The 16,901-nt window shown below is 38.2% G+C and overlaps 1 protein-coding gene across 10 annotated transcripts in view; it reads right to left on the bottom strand.

The window, feature by feature from the left end:
- The window catches only part of CRACD (capping protein inhibiting regulator of actin dynamics), a 129,607-nt gene that overhangs the window by 61,955 nt on the left and 50,751 nt on the right, over window positions 1–16,901 (bottom strand). For 7 of the 10 annotated variants that reach the window (XM_065836206.2, XM_071807516.1, XM_071807515.1 and 4 more), the window contains one exon: window positions 10,063–10,199. The gene's annotated coding sequence lies outside the window, so the exon portion shown is untranslated. The remainder of the gene's footprint in view (window positions 1–10,062; window positions 10,200–16,901) is intronic. The other 3 variants (XM_071807519.1, XM_071807517.1, XM_071807518.1) reach the window with 1 other exon arrangement.

Genomic DNA, 16,901 nt, shown 5'->3' with positions numbered 1-16,901 from the left:
ACTTTGAGTTATAAAATCTTTGTGTCCTAGCGAGTGGACAGCTTCCAGGTAAACAGTCCCTACAGCAGGGTCCTCAGTGGCAGCAAAAACACAAAGGGTTGAAGACAGCGGAATCTCCCAGGGATGTGCACCTCTGCACCGGGACAAGCAATGATAGGACAGTGCTACCAGCACTCCCCACCACATGCTCTTCTGAAGGCAATCAGCGAATGCCAGCTTACCTGACTTCTCTACACAACACTCCTTTGAAGCCCTGACTCCTTGTAAGCAAAGTCAAAATCATGATTTTTTAAAAAATACCTTTACCAGAACTCTTGGTTAGAAAGAAGCATCTCTTGTGCTAATCGACATCCTTGCACCAGACTAAAACCTGGCAAGTGTTACTTCTTATCTTATTAAACCACAAACCCCATTCAATCTTTCTCAGTTGTCGTCGTATCTGTGAACAGTTAAATTTGTACCAGGTTGGCTGAACTAACCAACTTATGTTGCCATGATTTTGACATTTAAAAAAAATTCTGTTACACAACCAGAGCAGAAATAAAAACACTCGAGCAGCTGAAAGAGTAGAGCTGAATAAGAAGTGCTACAAAACAGGAACAGATTTAGAAATAATGAGGTCACCTCACACCTCAGTAGACATGAAGTTATTGTTTTCACTCAAATAACTTCACGTTCAGTAGTAGTCACAGCGCAAAATACCACACCATTTTAAAGAGACAGAAGCATTTTCAATACTTTGGTGGATTAGAAAAAATGAACATGGAACAATACCATCTTGTGTTACCCTTCCAGCTTTTTCCTGGTTTTCTAGATGAAGACAGGATTAAGGAGGGAGAAAAGTGTTCCCTCCCTTCTCCAAGTGAGAGACCGCTAATGTCTGGGGCAGGGAGCAACGGCGGCATTTTCAGTGCTTCAAAAGCATTTTGTGTCTGTTCAAGCACTCAGGTGCTGCTGCAGTGACAGCACAAAAGATCTCCTTCTCACCTGATATTTTGACTTTTCAGCCTTTCTTATTCCAGATACCCACAGTCTCTTCTTTGCTTAGCAAGGGAGAGATAAGGCATCAGCTTCCATCCAAACTGTCAGTGCCACACAGTCTGGTAGTGCTGGCTTTAGGAGCTCCCTGGAGTGTGGAGGAGGAGAGGACTGGTGGGAGGCAGGAAGGCAAGGAGGTAGATGTTAGGTGATCAAAGATGAATGAAAAACTGACAAGAAAGGAAAGTCAGGGATCAACACAAGATTAAACAATGCTGTATCTTCATTGGACTGGTAATACCTCTGCAGTCAAGAGCCATGTTTGTTTTATTTGTTTTTAAAAACACCCCAGAGACCATACTTTTCTGAAATGGAGAGAGGAGTGCAGCAGTTAGTAGCTAAAAAAAGGAAGTTCTTGAAGTCAAAATTGCTCAAAAAACATGACTGCCTACTGAGCTAAAGCATGATATTGCTGTCCCTAAAAGCAAATTGGTATCTAAGCACATACAGATTGGAATCATTGACTCATCCACCCTGGGCCTTTAAGGCAAACTGATGAGAATGAAGAGCTGACAGAAAGAGAAGAAAGGGGAGGAAAATAAGGAGACAGGGGGATTTAAACAGAATTAGCTACGTATGAATCCTAAATAAAGATTAAAATCACTGCCTCGTGGGCTTGGGGATTTCTGAAGCCAAAGTCATGAAACTAGCACGCACTGGCAGTACGTGAGCTTGTACATCTTTTCTGGGGTCAGCTTTCAGCAGTATTTTAACTAAGAGCTACTGTTGCACAGGTCTTCCAAGCTTCTTAAACCCCTAAGGAGAAACTACATGTAAAGGGAAGGCATAGAAAAATCCTCACACCTATTCCATGATTAGCTCAACTATCTATTTTAATACAAGCAACAAAGTTTTTCCAGAAAAAAAATTCTTTCTACTATTTGTATATGCTGCTGCCACAAAGAGAGTTAAATACTCATTAAAAAAGTCAACAGCCTGGGCCTGTTCTGTTGCACTAGTGATAAACACTATTGGTGGGGTTGTTTGGCCTGGAGAAAAGGAGGCTGAGGGGAGACCTTATCACTGTCTACAACTACCTGAAAGGAGGTTGTAGTGAGGTGGTTGTTGGTCTCTTCTCCCGAGTAACAAGTGATAGGACAAGAGGAAATGGCCTCAAGTTGCACCAGTGAAGGTTTAAATTGGATATTAAGAAAAATTTCTTCATGGAAAGGGTTGTGAAGCACTGAAAGAGGGGAAGTGGTGGAGTCACCACCCCTGGAGGTGTTTAAAAGACACATAGATGAGGATCTTAGGGACCTGATTCAGTGCCAGAATTAGGTTAAAGGTTGGACTCTATGATCTCGAGGTTTTCTTCCAACCAAAATGATTCTATGATTCTATGATCTTGGATGATCTTGCTCACCTAACTTTTCCTTACATTATATAAATTACAAATCCTTTAAAGTCAGAGAAAGTATTGTTTACTTCTGCTACTGTAACTAATGCTCAGCATAGGTCAGGTCTTTGCAGAGTAACAGGCATTGCAGTCTTCTTAGGAAATGTTTTGTGCTTTTTGGAATTAAGATTTCAATAAGAACATTCAATATCCCTTCATTTATACATATTCATACTATCTTTCAATTGACTGAATTGTCGGTTTGTTCATTTACACCTTTGTATAGAAATCACAAAGGCTATATAATTTTCCCTTGTGCACTTAATATGAATTGCACGTTATTAAGCTATAGGTGATGATGAGTGTCTCTCATTTTCAAGTGACAATCTTTTAAAATGTATTATCTGGTCTGTTAATTCTAAAATTGCTGGACCAGTTTCCTTGGAAAGGTGCTAGTTTCCATGAGGGCAGCTGGGAACCTGCCTAGGGAAAATAAGTGAGATGTCTTCGGCCTATGAAAAAACGCTTCAGTATAAGCAAAATATATAGATGGTACTGTTTTCATCAATGATTTATGCAGCTAAGACACCAAGACCCCAACTGAAGAATTCAGTTTAATCTATCCTCAAGCAACTTTCTGAACTGGAACATAAAATAATTGTTTTCTTTATGATGTATATCCATCACTGGAGATTTCCTTATAGCAGCTTTGTTTTTATAGTTTAACAGAGGAAATCTCATAAGTCTGGCAAGAGAAACTATTACATTTTGAATCCTTAAAGATAGTTTTGTGTTTCAGCACTAAACTTTGTTGATTTTTCCTGTGAGACTATATAAGAATGGAGTAAGGCTGTTTAGGAGGCTCTAGGTGGACAAAGTGTTGGCAGAGAAAGTTTGGATTCAGTATCAGGAAAAGTTGCTCAATGAAGTATATTAAACAACTGGACAGAGACATGAAGTGCAAGATTATTCACCTTGACAAGGTACTCAGAAATATAATGAAATGAACAGTCCTACACTTAAAAGAGGAAAGACAAAATCAACTGAATGTAGTATTGCTTCATGGAGCCAGTTTCTAGGACTCTTCTGTTATGGAGTACTAGAATTAAGTCAAACATTGCTACAGCTTGAAATAGCAGAAAGAGGAAAAAAAGAAGGGAAGCAAGGGAATAAAATCAAATCAAATCAAATCAAATTCTGACATAAAAAACCCTATAACATAAACTTCCTATACAAACACTCAATACCTGCTAGCCCAAGTGATCAAATATGCTCTGGACAATGTAAGAAAGACACTAGGAGACCCATCTGTAGTAAGAAGGAACTGCAAGACCAGCATGGTCAAGTATACAGCTTTCAGAGGCTGGCATAAACAGTTTCCTTGCATTAGTTTATGAGGAAGGAGGAGGTTCCCTCTGTAAAGAAGTTGAAAATGTATTCTGTCTCTTTAACTTGCAACCAAAAAAAGAGTTTATATCTTACAGTACCTGAATCATCAATACCCAGTACCTCAGGGTGAATATTTTGGTTAGTATTCCTTTCAGCTGCAGCCATGTTTTCGTTTTTGTTTTGCTTTGTTTGTGTTTTTTTTTCAAATGTTACTGAAACAAGAAGTACAGCACAACACATTTATATAACCACTGAGATTTTGAAATTAAACACAAATTTAAGATTTCCTTATTTTTAGATCTCTGTTCTTCCAGTAAAATGTCTTACATTTTAGGCTTCTTCGGAACTATGCAGTAGCACTATTGTGAGGGTAGAAGAGTCATTACATTAGGAAATTCATACTATGTGAAAATTATAGCTGTGCTTCATAACAAAATGCAGGAGCACAAGTATGTCACACCTCCTATTAATGAAAGAGCCCTGTAATAAGAAAGTCACATTGTGCAGAATATGTTTTCCATTTTACTGTATTGCTTCCTCTGATTACTAATGAAAACAACTACTAGTATTATGTATTTATATAATAAATATTTTAAATAATATTTGCAACACTTCTATTTAACATAATAAACAGAGCTATCCATTAACACCATACTAAACAGTACAATAAACAGCATTGTATTATAAAGCACTGTATTGGCTACCTGAATGCTGTAGAGGTACAAATAAACCTTTTTACAGAAAATTTTTTTCTTCAAATTAAATTCTCTAGTTGCATGTTTTCCATACTTTGTTTCACCAAGGAGTAAACAACTGAATTAATGGGTTCAGTAAAAGACAATCTTACGCAACATAGGCAGTAAAAGTATTATAGTGGCACGTTATATCTTCCGGATCTAACAAGACAGCCATTAAAAGTCACAGCATCTGTGCTTCTGTAAAACACATAAACAGGATAAAATAACAACTTAAAAAGCCTTGAAGAGGTTTGTTTTTTTTTTTTTTCTAAGTGAAATTCACCTACAAGTCAAATATTTTTCATACTTTTCTTCATCTGCAAAACCATTATTTTTTGGGAAGACGTCTTACTTTTAGACAATACCTTATCCAATATGGGAAATGTAGGATACAGAACAGCACTATATGACAGTGTTTTATCCTGAGTTATATCAACAAAAACTAGCAAACTCAGCAGTGGAAAACATTATCAAACAGATAGAAGAGTTCAGCTCCCCTTTCTACTTAATGAGAAAGGTGATGGAGCTGAAGGAGAATCTTATCTTGAAGACAATTCTGCCTACTGCCTTTTCAGGACATCACAGATCTCCAAGAAGTTCAGGTGGTGCAGTGAAACATGAAGTAAAAATAGCAAGGTACACACAGGCAGCTTTTTAAAAGCTGTGTGAGGCAGCTGTTTAAAGAGCTCAGCTGCATTTCAGCTGAGAGATTCATTCAGAGGGAGGAGAGGACAGCCACAGGGAATTCTAAATCTTTGAATACAGGGCAGATAGTCAGTCAGTTACCAGTACTGAATTTAACATGCTGTATCATAATTAGCTCTGATATCTACATGGGTGTCTTCTCCTTTTGCAATTTCCCTAAGAGCTTTACCTCCTTCCATCCTAGTCAGCCACTAAAGCCCAGGGCTAAAATGAGCCTCCAGCTCAGGAAGCATTACATTATATTAAAATTAAGCATGTGACCCTCTTTTCCTGAATTAGGGCTTTCAAGATTATTTCATTGCTGGATGTTTAAGGCAGAACATCACAAACACAAACATCACTCTAGCAAAGTCAGATCAGGACTTGTGTCAGTTTTTGTCTGTCCCAGACCTTATGAGTACTCATAAGATCTAAATTTGAACTTTAAAACTCTAATGTAATGGTAGCAATGCAAAAATGACTATAGAAAATCCTTATATTGACCCAGTTCTAAGAGTACTACAAGGAAGCGTAAATCACCTTCTGCCCTCAGATTATTTTGCCTACAGTACCCTTCCTTGATATTCTCTCAGAATTCAGCACAGAAGAAATCAAAATAATGTATCCTATAGATTAACTAAACCTGGATTAATTGCATAAGCTCCTGTCACCAGTAGGAACACAAAAATAAAAATCTAAACAGAAACTGACCTAGTTTTGTAAACATGGCTTCTGGCTATTGACTTAAGAAATACTGAACACGTTGAAAAAACTCAAAAGCCAGCCAAACTTTGCAGTTTGGCCCTATTTTGAGGTATAAGCTGCTCCAAAATACCTCTAGTGAGCATGGAAATCTTGCTTGGAACTAAGGAATCTAACCAGGAACAAAAACCTCAATTCCAATTATAACTTGGTGGTTAAAATAGAGAAACATATTTAGTTACAACTAAGAAATATTACTGCAATCAAATCATTTCACAAAAATTAGCTCTGTCTTAGAAGCTATTAGATTCATTTTTCTAAAACCTTTACATTAAGTGAAAAGACTCTAAAACATATAGGCATCTAGAGACTGAACGTAAATACTGCTCTGATTATAATATAGATATACCATCCAATTTATCCAAAGGAAGTAAAAGCAGAAAAAAAACCTGTTCTTGCAAAATTATGAAGACAAGTTTTTGCATACTGGGTAGCTTCCTGGGGAAACAGAGCAGATGTGAGAGTTTACTAGTGAAGTTTATATAGCAAGAGGTTTGAGGAACATGAAAACGTGACATGGCAACTTGTTTTATTTATAGTTGTCTTACCATTATTTCAGAGCAAGGTGATCAAGAATAACTCTGTTCTTCACCATGACAGTATTACCTTTCAGAGGAAATTACTTTACAGGAGCTTGTGCCAATTTGCTTCACTCTCTCCAGGCTCTTTTGGAGATCCCAAAATTGTCAGATGTAGCTTCCACACTACAACAGATCTACCTATTGCCCTCCCACCTCCCTGCGGTACTAATAAAAAAAACCCCAGTCCCCTCGACTTCCAAAAGCGTACAGGTTGTCAGCCTGGTAAATATTAGGCATGGATCTCACACCTCTTAGAAAGAGGACTAAATACCCAGACTCACAAGCCGGCAGCCTCCAATTCCCTATATGTTGGTCGTAGAGAGAAATATATACAACCAGTAGATTCCCCAAATGATATGTGAAAGAAGTATTTGAGATTTACAGCTTAGTTTTCACATCATCAACATTTTTAGAAATTTACTGTGCAAGTCCCATAATTCTTGCCCTACCATGATCAGCAGATAGATTTAGCCACTCGAGTTTTCAACTCCTGCTGCACACTGCTGTGTAGTTCTGAAGACAGTGGGATAAGATATTCTGAACTAATTAGTTAACTGCATATCAGAAAATACTTTCCATGGAACTGTGAACACAATTTCAGATTGCTGCAACTCTCAGTTCATCATCTTGGTTGTCCTTGCTCAGTCAGAGAGGAGACAAAGAAATTGGTTCTTTCTAAGAAGGACACACAGTGGGGATGGCTATACAGTGGGCAGATGTGCCTGGAGTAGGTGCAGAAGAGTTGTCTAGGTGAATTTAGGACATGGTGTGGGCATGGAACTACCCAGCTGATCTCTGGAGCACACCATCCCAAGTCCAAGCCCTGCACGGCCAGGGGCACTGACTGAGCAAGCCACAGGCTGAACAAGCAGCTTTCTCTGGTGCGTGGGGTCACTTCTGCACTGGGTTGGAATGAGAACATGACACCATTCTGCAAGAAAGCAAGCTAAAGCTGAGTTGTAGAAGAGCATGAAATCAGAGTCCGTTTACAGTGAAATACTTCCTGGCTGGTTTTACTATATTAAATTTGAGAAGACAACCAAGTAATTCACATTAATAATATACAGCGGGTTCACAAATCAAGGGACTTTTCACATTGAGGCTTATTCTAATTACCTCTAAAATTCATTGCATGTATAACACAAGAAAAGTCTAGCAATCTAGACAATTAATCGTGAACAAATGTTACAACATAATGTTGACTAAACCAAGGTCTCTGTCTTCTTGGCAGGACCTCTTCTTCATTAAAATAAGAAAATAGATTATTTACACAGCTGATTATTGAATAGTGATTCATTCAAAAAAATTCTTGAAGTTTGCACTTCCACTAAAGTGACTGAAAAAAACACCAAATATATACATAGTCATCAGTTATTGTAAGGAAGAAATCTGAACTGGGTAAACATAAAGAACAAGCGAGGCAAAAGAAGGAAAACAAGAAACTAATGGAATAAAGCGAGACAAACAATTTTGGATGATACAAATGAAATCAGAAACTTTAATACAACATAAAAGAACAAAGGTTTTCCTATTCTTCCACTTTTTTTGAAGAAAGAAAACAAAAAGTGTGCCTTAAAGGCAAACTGAAGCCTCTGGAGAAGCAGAATAGGGTCACCAATAAATGAGTCTGAAGCTGTAAATATTTTAACCTAGAAAACGTGAAATGGTAGAATGAGATAGAAAAATGTATGTATTAGAAAATATAAAATATTAGACTTCAGTAAACTTGTTCAGAAGTTGACTAATGCAACATTTACAAATTATTTGCACCAAAAAGAATCTCATGGATAAAGCAAAATCTCTACTCATAGTACAAATTATTTCCTATTAAGGTTTTGGTTCTGTTTTCTGCAGCAAAAAGCAGAATATTCTAACAACAGGATATGGAGGCAGATTATGAAAGAACAATGGGTACATGTAGGAAAAAAAAAGAAAAAAGCTTTATTTCTACTGGAAGAAAAGTTAAATGAAAATACTATACAGAAATATGTCTTACATACTTTATTTATGAAATTCATATTAACCAATCTGAGGATGATATTGCAACTGACCACTCTTATAGAATGTTCCTTGAATATTTGTGTTTTAAGCCAATGGGTATTGTATTTTACCTGGCAAGTTATAAAAATGTACTATTTGAAAACTGCCATATGGCATGCAAAAATGGAGTCTATTAAAAGGAAGCAGAAGATAGCTCAGAATCTGTAATCCTTACACACAAGTGTCATGGAAATATGAGGTTAGAAAGAGCAGGTAGGAAGCATGCGGCATGCACAGAGCACTTTCCAGTGGCGGCGGCACACTGGTTGTATCTTCCTACCTTGAAAACCTAAAAACATATCCTATCTATAATACATCAACAGACATCATCTCACAAATACGTATTTCAAGAACACCTGTGTACCTTCAGCTGAGGTGTAGTAGGTTTTTAGGATAGAAAAATATCCTTGTGACTATGAGCATCTCAAGATAACAGAACCTTTTTTTCTTAATAACATGGCTGATCATTTCAGAAGAGCTGTCAGTATCTACCTATCATTCATTCTCTTGCTGCATAACACACCAGTCAAATGTACATTTTGGCAAGACAGTCACTAGTACGGCAGGGCTTTTAGTTAACTAATAGTCTTTGTTAATTTACAGGGTGATATTTGTTAGACAGGACAGATTCTCTAAACCACATAAAGAAACTTCAAATACCAGAACCATATTGTTTTGTGCAAAGCAGAGACAGGAAGATACTGAACCTAGTTTTATAGAAATGCACTGTAGAGCAGGGCATTGGCAGATGAAGTCACTGATGAACACATTTGCCCTGCAACCGCATTCCAGAAAGGGTGCTGTAGAAAGAAATTGTTACCTATCATTTGCAATTCCAATGTTCTTCCCAGGCCAAAAAAAAATAATGCTGCTGTCATTCCACTTTCAGAGGAAACATACACAGTACAGTACATTTTAACTGTTTTCAGCTTCTTCCAGTACTTGTTAAAAGTAGAGCATCTAAGAAAGTAAAGTTGTAAATATTTTACAAATAGTCAATCAATTCAAAACCTAGCAGAAAGGAAAACTGTGCGAATCTGTTCTGATAAAAGCCTAAATGGTGGACTATTACTTAGCACTAATTCCCAGTGGCAGCATTCTAACAGACACGCTGCATATCTGTCTTGGCAAAACAAGAGCTGCTTAGTAGACTGGAGACTACATAAATCTTTGCATGGCTAAGAATAACTTCGGTGTTTGAAATGAAGGAAAATATTTGCTGTTGTGTGCAGTAGTTATTTTATTTTTTTTACAAAATGTACACAAAAGCTACACAAAAAATAGTCCTAAGTACAGTAACACATGCATTATATTCTTCCTTTAATATGAAAAAGCCCCTTTTTTTTCTGTTTATGAGTTGGAACATGCAGGTTAAACCGCATACTTTACTGTTCAATTATTATCTAAATTCTCATCTCTGCCTTCAAGTTAATGAATTGTTAAATGAAGACATCATTTAAAGCGTTAAAGGATCAACAGAAAAACATTTCCTTACCTTTTTTGAAGATGGGGTATGGTATTCTCTACTTTCACAATCTTGCTTGCTCTCTGAAATGGGGATTTTTCTTTAAGTGATCAGAAATCAGGACACACTGCTAGGGACCAGTGGTTAGCATTCTTCTCCCAGACTGCCTAGGCATAAGGTGGAAAGAAAGAACCTTAGTTCACCTTCTATAGGCTAGCCTAAGAGTATTTTTATGTTTTCACCCCTTTGAGAGGTGCTTATAAGCTGAGAAATTCCTGCCTGCCATATCTCTTGTAAATGGTCTTTCTTCGCTCTTTCTAACTAGTGAAATAGCGACACTTTCTTATTTTTCCTTCCAAACAGCTACATCCTGCAGTTCCAAATCAATTATATCTCTGGAAAAAATATGTCACTGTTTTTACTGTAGTTTTGGCTGAAATAAAAATGCAGTATTTGTCTCGAGTTTGTCAAAAGAAAACTAACAACTTCTAAAAATCAAAATAAGAGCTTATGACAACTTTGATTTTCCTTCAACTAGAGTATGCAAAAATTAGTTTGAATTGTTTTTCTAGCAAAAAGCATGAAATGTCATTTTTAAAAAAGACCTTTCTTAAAAATCGAACTATAGCAAGAGACTGCAGAGTAGGAAAAATTTAAACAGATTAAAAGAACTTGTAAAATTGCACAGAGCAACTAAATTAGGTTTTTAACAAATTTTTCTTCTGATTTCCCTAGTTTTTAGTTTTACATTGAAAAATTTGAAACTAATTTTGACATTTTGAACCGAACCATAATGTAAAAGTTTCCTCAAAAGTTTTTGACTCTTATCAGGGATTGTTACACTTCATTTTGCATACACCTAAAAGCATCAGACAGGGATTTTGTAGCAACTAGCATACTCCCACACTCTAACAGATATTAAATAGTATTTGCTATTGTCATTCATCCTTATGTCCTCAGACAACTACAAATAAGAGTATTTTGTCTGAGCAATGTAATTAGGGTATCAGTAAAATCATGCTCCATTTGAGAAGACAAGGATAAGTGCATTGTTCAACCACTGGAAATCAAACAGAGCAGCTTGCAGGTACTTGCAGCTACTGCTGAAGTTCATGAGCTAAGTGTTGGTGGGCACTTTCAGGCTGTCAGGACAGATAATCTAGATCAGCACTGATCCTAGCAATGCATCTGGAAGAAGGCAAAGTCCATTTAAGCTGAGAAGGGTTAGTGTCACAAGGATGGAGCCAGGCTCTTCTCAGTGACAACCAATGACAGGATGAGGAGCAATGGGTACAAACTGGAACACAGGCGGTTCTACTTAAATATGAGAAGAAACTTCTTCACAGTGAGGGTGACAGAACACTGGAGTCTGCTTCTCTGGAGACATTCAAAATCCACCTGGATACATTCCTGTGTAACCTCATCTAGGTGTTCCTGCTCCAGCGGGGGGATTGGATGATCTTTTGAAGTCCCTTCCAATCCCTAACATTCTGTGATTCTGTGAGAAATGACACATTAGCACTCAGCTGACTATGCACCACTCATAACATTCAGGATGTCTTCAAGGCGTGAATGAAATATGAAAAAGCAATATGAAAATGTCCTGAGCTTGTCAGGCTAAATTTAAAACCAACAAACGAAACCAAACAAACAAAAAGTAAAAGAAAAAAAGGTACTCTAATTCCTATGACAAACTGAAGGTCTTGAACAACTGGCATATGTGTGTAACTGGGAACTCTAGACGTTTAAGATTTCATATATACACATCAACCACAGATGTAATTTTCACACATAGACTCAGCACTATCCTTTTGTTTATGGGCACAAGGTGCAGCACTGAAAATGGCACGTGCAATGGTTTGAGCATGGAAAGTTTGTGGCATGCAACAGGATATAAGGTCATCATTGTTCTAGCAAAACAGCCAGGAATGTACTTGGTTTTCCACCAAAAGCATCCCCAGTAATCCTTTATCAGTGGAAAGTTCTCTGCTAGTTCATATCTGTGCATCCTGCTGCAACTAAAAGCCATTTTCAGCACAGTCCCTACCCTGCCAATGTCATGTTGTAAACTGGGAGAGCAGAAAACATCTCTCAGGGGGACATGGCTGCTAATTCCACACATTTCCCTGCCCTTCCTGCACCTGACTGACCTGTGCTAATGGCTGTGGCACAGCAGGCAGCAGGAGTTCAATACACCCACAATAAAGAGCCTGCTGTAACTGAGAGACTTCAGGTCTATCACCTTGTGTGCATCCCAAGGGGAGCAGTAAATCTACCAGTGGCTGCCATTGTGGAGAGTCAATTTTCATTCTGCTGCTTAAGGTTTTGAAGCACGTGAACGGTGGACCCACCTCTGAATTAGTTTATTGTTCTTCAAAATCAGAATGTAGAGGACTTTGAACTCCTGGGTATAATACAGACTTCCATTGTTCAAAGTGCAAGAAAAAGAAACTTAAAAGCACCGTCGATGTTGACTACCAAGCTCAAGAAGCATATAAAGAGATGCAGTAATACAGAAACTGAAAAGTTCTTCCTTTTATTTAATAACGTTATTTTTCTTCTAAGAGGAAGAAGTGGAGACAGGTGGATAGGGAAACATCTCACTGAAAAGGAAATTCCTGCAGGGAGGTCAGCATGGAACCTTGAAAGATTATTTCAGGAAACTATTCCATATAATCCTTTACCAACACAGACATAAAATCCAACACAGTATTAGAAATATATCTTCCAGCATAGAAAGATAAGTAGATGCACACTCTGCATACACTTAGGGAAAATTACTGTATCCCACAGTAGTAAGTAGCAGACAGAAGCAATGATGCCAGGTCTAGACCCCATGGAAATCTGACCAGAATGGAAATCAGGAAATAAAACGTTGCTTCAGTTTCTCAAGATTTTTTTTGGAAGACAAAGAGCTCCATACTCTGCATTTTACCTTTTCACAATCCACACTTAAGGTCAAGACATAATAATAGTACAAAACTTTAGAACAGAAAAAAGTCATTATAAAAACAGCTCCCTGAAAATACCTATCCTAATGCTAGAGTTACAAGTGTTAAATTGATCAACTGGTCTATTTTCAGCTTCTCAGATAATAGTTTTTCTTGTACATAATCCACGTGGTTATTTCAGCACACAACACAAGACTAGTAGGCAATTGAACCTGGCAAACCATCAAATATTTGTCCACTAAGGGACCCTGCTATAACTTTTCCCCCTGTCTATTAAGTATCTGTTTTTCTAAGAGCATGTTTCGACTTCTCAGAATAGTTGAATAACACTCCAAAAGGAAAATATTATGTTCAGTATCTTACAGGTAAATGTAACCAACATTACTCACAGAATACTTTTTTCATATGCAAATAAAGCTTCTGATTTAAAGACCAAAAAAAAAAAAAGGTAAGGAAAAAAAAAGTGTTTGTCATCAGACAGAGAAAGCCAATATCAACAACTCCTGAAAAAACAGTGTAGAGATATCTTTCCGTTAAAATACTGAAAGCTGTGACTCAGTGTTTTGTACCATGAGTGAGAACATGATCCTTTTATGAATTGTAGGGTTTCTTTAGAACATGGTAGTTCATTCCACAAGCCTGTACTTCTGAACAATACCTACCAGGGTATGTAACAAGAGAGAATGATATAAAGGGTGTAAAGAAGATAGAGACAGGCTCTTCCCAGTGACACCAAGTGACAGGACAAGGAGCAGTGGGCACAGACTGAAACACAGGAGTTTCCCTCTGAACATCAGGAAACACATTTTTACTGTGAGGGTGACTGAGGTTGCCCAGGGAGGTTGTAGAGCCTCCCTCCATCCTCAGAGATACTCAAAACACAACTGGACAGAGTCCAGGGCAACCAGCTCTATGTGGCCCCGCAAGAGCAGGGGGTTGGACCAGATGACTTTCAGAGGTGCCTTCCAATCTCAACCATTTTGTGTTTCTGTGAAAATGGAAGAGAAGCAGCCAGGAAGGTAATTTCCATGTGTAGGAACCAAAAATAGGAAAACATTAGTATGTTTTTACAAAGTACAACCCCATTTATCACAAGCGAAACAATGACATGAGTAAATAGGACAAAATTAGATTAACCTTGCCATCTCTCCAGTCAAGGTTGTATAGATAAAATTCAAATGCATGCAAAAGACTGAGTAAGAAGGAAGCTTTGATCTCACAAACTGAAAGGCAGGAATAGCCTTTTCGGAAAAACTTGCCAGGTCTTAATATGAAAAATGTAGATTTTGCAGGACCAGCCACCCCCCTGCACACACACACACACACAGCAGCTGTGTGCCCTGTGCACTTCTGTACTCCCATTACTCCAGCACAGCCAGGGACAACAAAGGTTAATTATATTTGTACAGACAAGTGGCAAAATTGAATCTAAAGACACTGGGAGACGTACAGATAGGTAAAGGAGACTGTTTGACCTGCACAATATTATTGCTGATGAGGTATGAAAAAGGAAAAACTCACTTGGGCTTAGGGGAGCTCGATGGCATTGCAGTAGAAAAATGGGTGCATTTTCACAATGCACTAACAAACCACGGTGCTGTAGAATCAACAGAGCATGCTGTAGTTTTACCTTCACTGATGCTAAAGAGCAACTAAATCAAAATAAAACTGTCTTTTTTCCTGTGCTGCAGGGTGTTAGAAAGAACTTCTCTATGACACTATCTGCACCAGCTCTCAGACCATGCTTGGCTAACCTCAACCTGTCCCAGCCACAGGGAGCTTTCTTAAGTGTGAATCAAAGTAGACTTCACTGCAATGTTAGTTATATTTACACTGGTAGAATTTAAGTGTAAAGTGGCAAGGAACGAGAACCCAACCACTCCTTGGCTTTAGGCTTCTATTCTGCACAGGAGTTTATTTATTTTTAAACAATATATCATGTTCTTTCTCAAGGATGACATACATTTTCAATTAGAAATGCTTCTAATACACTCTGAAGGAGAAAATGTGAAATATTACCATTTCTTCATTTTGCTACCAAGATCTACATTTTTCCTGGTTTATTATGCCAGTTATAGACTCTGATGTCCATAAAAAAATATATGTTATTGCTTCCCTTGCAGTACCTTATAAGACAGGTCATCAACTGTTGCAAGATTCTTTTGTGATGGTAAAATTCATGCAGTTATTTTCTGTCCTTTTGAAGCACAATTAAAAACACCATTCTATGGCTACAAGTGTTATTCCTGAACATATACCTATGCTATTTTCAAACACAGCTAGAAAAAACTGATATTTGCAATATTATGTGATCAGATTCCATTCCCTTTATTTGATCTAAATTGCATCCTGTGCTACAGGCTGGCTTAAATAAGGCTAGGAGGTTGTTTGTGGAGTAGGATCCAGATCTACAAATTGTCAAAAGAACTTGAAAGAAAAAGAAAAAAGGAATGGAAAAGCCTGAGAAACTTCTTGAGGAATCTTCTATTGCAAAGTGCACAGACAGCACAAGTGTCACGGAGCACTGATGCCTAACTCCACTGCATATCCAAACATAGAGGGGAAAGTGAATTTCTTTTAACTGTCTCCTCAGTCTACACAGAAATCATGAACAATCAGTTTCAGATACTTGCTGGTGCAGAAATAAATTTGGCAACTGCCTTGGAAGCTGGCTGAAGAAAGGTACTATATAAACATAAAACATTAATGAACTGAGTGACCTCATCCTTGGGTAACAAGAGAAGCATAAAAACAACGTGCTGTATGGGTAGAGAGTCTTCTAGTCAGCAGTGCCGTGCACCAGCAGGCAGCAAACACAAAAGCATCCATCCTAGTACCGTAACAGATTCCTTTTGACAGGCTTTTTGTTTTCATCTCAACCACCACAGGTCATCAGTGGCAAAAAGCAGAAGCTTCTGAGGACAAGCGAGTACACAGTTCAATAATTAAGAGGGAGATCCCTGTCTCATCTCTTTGTTTCATCCAAGGCTTGCCTGAATTGAAGCATCTGACTGAAGTAAAATACATTTTGCTACCTTTAAGAACACAAAACTAGTCATTGCATCTAAGCTGGTAAATGATGCCAGGCTGATAACATAGACCACCATGGTCCAACCTGTGGCTTGTAGCAATGTCCTGAGGAAGATGGGGACCAAATGTACAAACAGAAACCCTGCTCAAATAACCAACCAGCTCCTCCAGCCTTGCAGAATCATGGGAACTACGTCCACGTGCAACGCAGCCAGAGCAGTCCAGCGTCTTTGGGCTCTATCCTTGCTCTTTAGCCCTGCTCCCTCACCTTTCAACACCTATGGCTGCAGCTGCTCCAGCCCAACTCACTCCCTTGCCTATTCACATGGTGGCAGCATGAAAGACACAGGAGGCAAAGGCTACCAGAAAAAGGCAGGAGAGGCAGCCGCTGCTGTCACAAAGACAAGGAAAACACCTCTTGCACAGGGGTAAAGCTGCTGCCACACAAAATAAGGAGTGATTGTAGGTCTGAAGTACCCAGATCAAGGTCTTGCAAGTTCAAGGTTGTGGCACTTGACAGAGACTTTTGCAGCCCCTAGTACAAAAAATTCAGTTACATCAAACTGTCCTGATAATTGCCAGTGTCTTAACGACATGGCATGGCATCATGAGGACAGCAATTCTTTAATTAGAATTTAAATCAGGACAGGATGGTGACTTTGCAAGACCTTCCAATAAGATTGTTAAAGGTATACGTATCATGACTGAGGGGAAACAGAGGCAAAATATCTGTGTGAAAAAGAGAAAAGAAAAAAAAGAGATAAATTTGTCTGTCTGGCTCCTCCAACAGAGCAGAAGAGATGTCTCTGGTAAAGTGAGTCAAATTAGCCAATGTTTTACTGGATGATTCTTTAGGCCAGCAGCTCTGTGACTGACACGCTATTTCTT

The sequence above is a fragment of the Patagioenas fasciata genome, chromosome 4, assembly GCF_037038585.1.
Source record: "Patagioenas fasciata isolate bPatFas1 chromosome 4, bPatFas1.hap1, whole genome shotgun sequence".
Classification (NCBI taxonomy): Eukaryota; Metazoa; Chordata; class Aves; order Columbiformes; family Columbidae; genus Patagioenas; species Patagioenas fasciata.
This window is presented reverse-complemented; position numbering and strand designations above follow the sequence as displayed.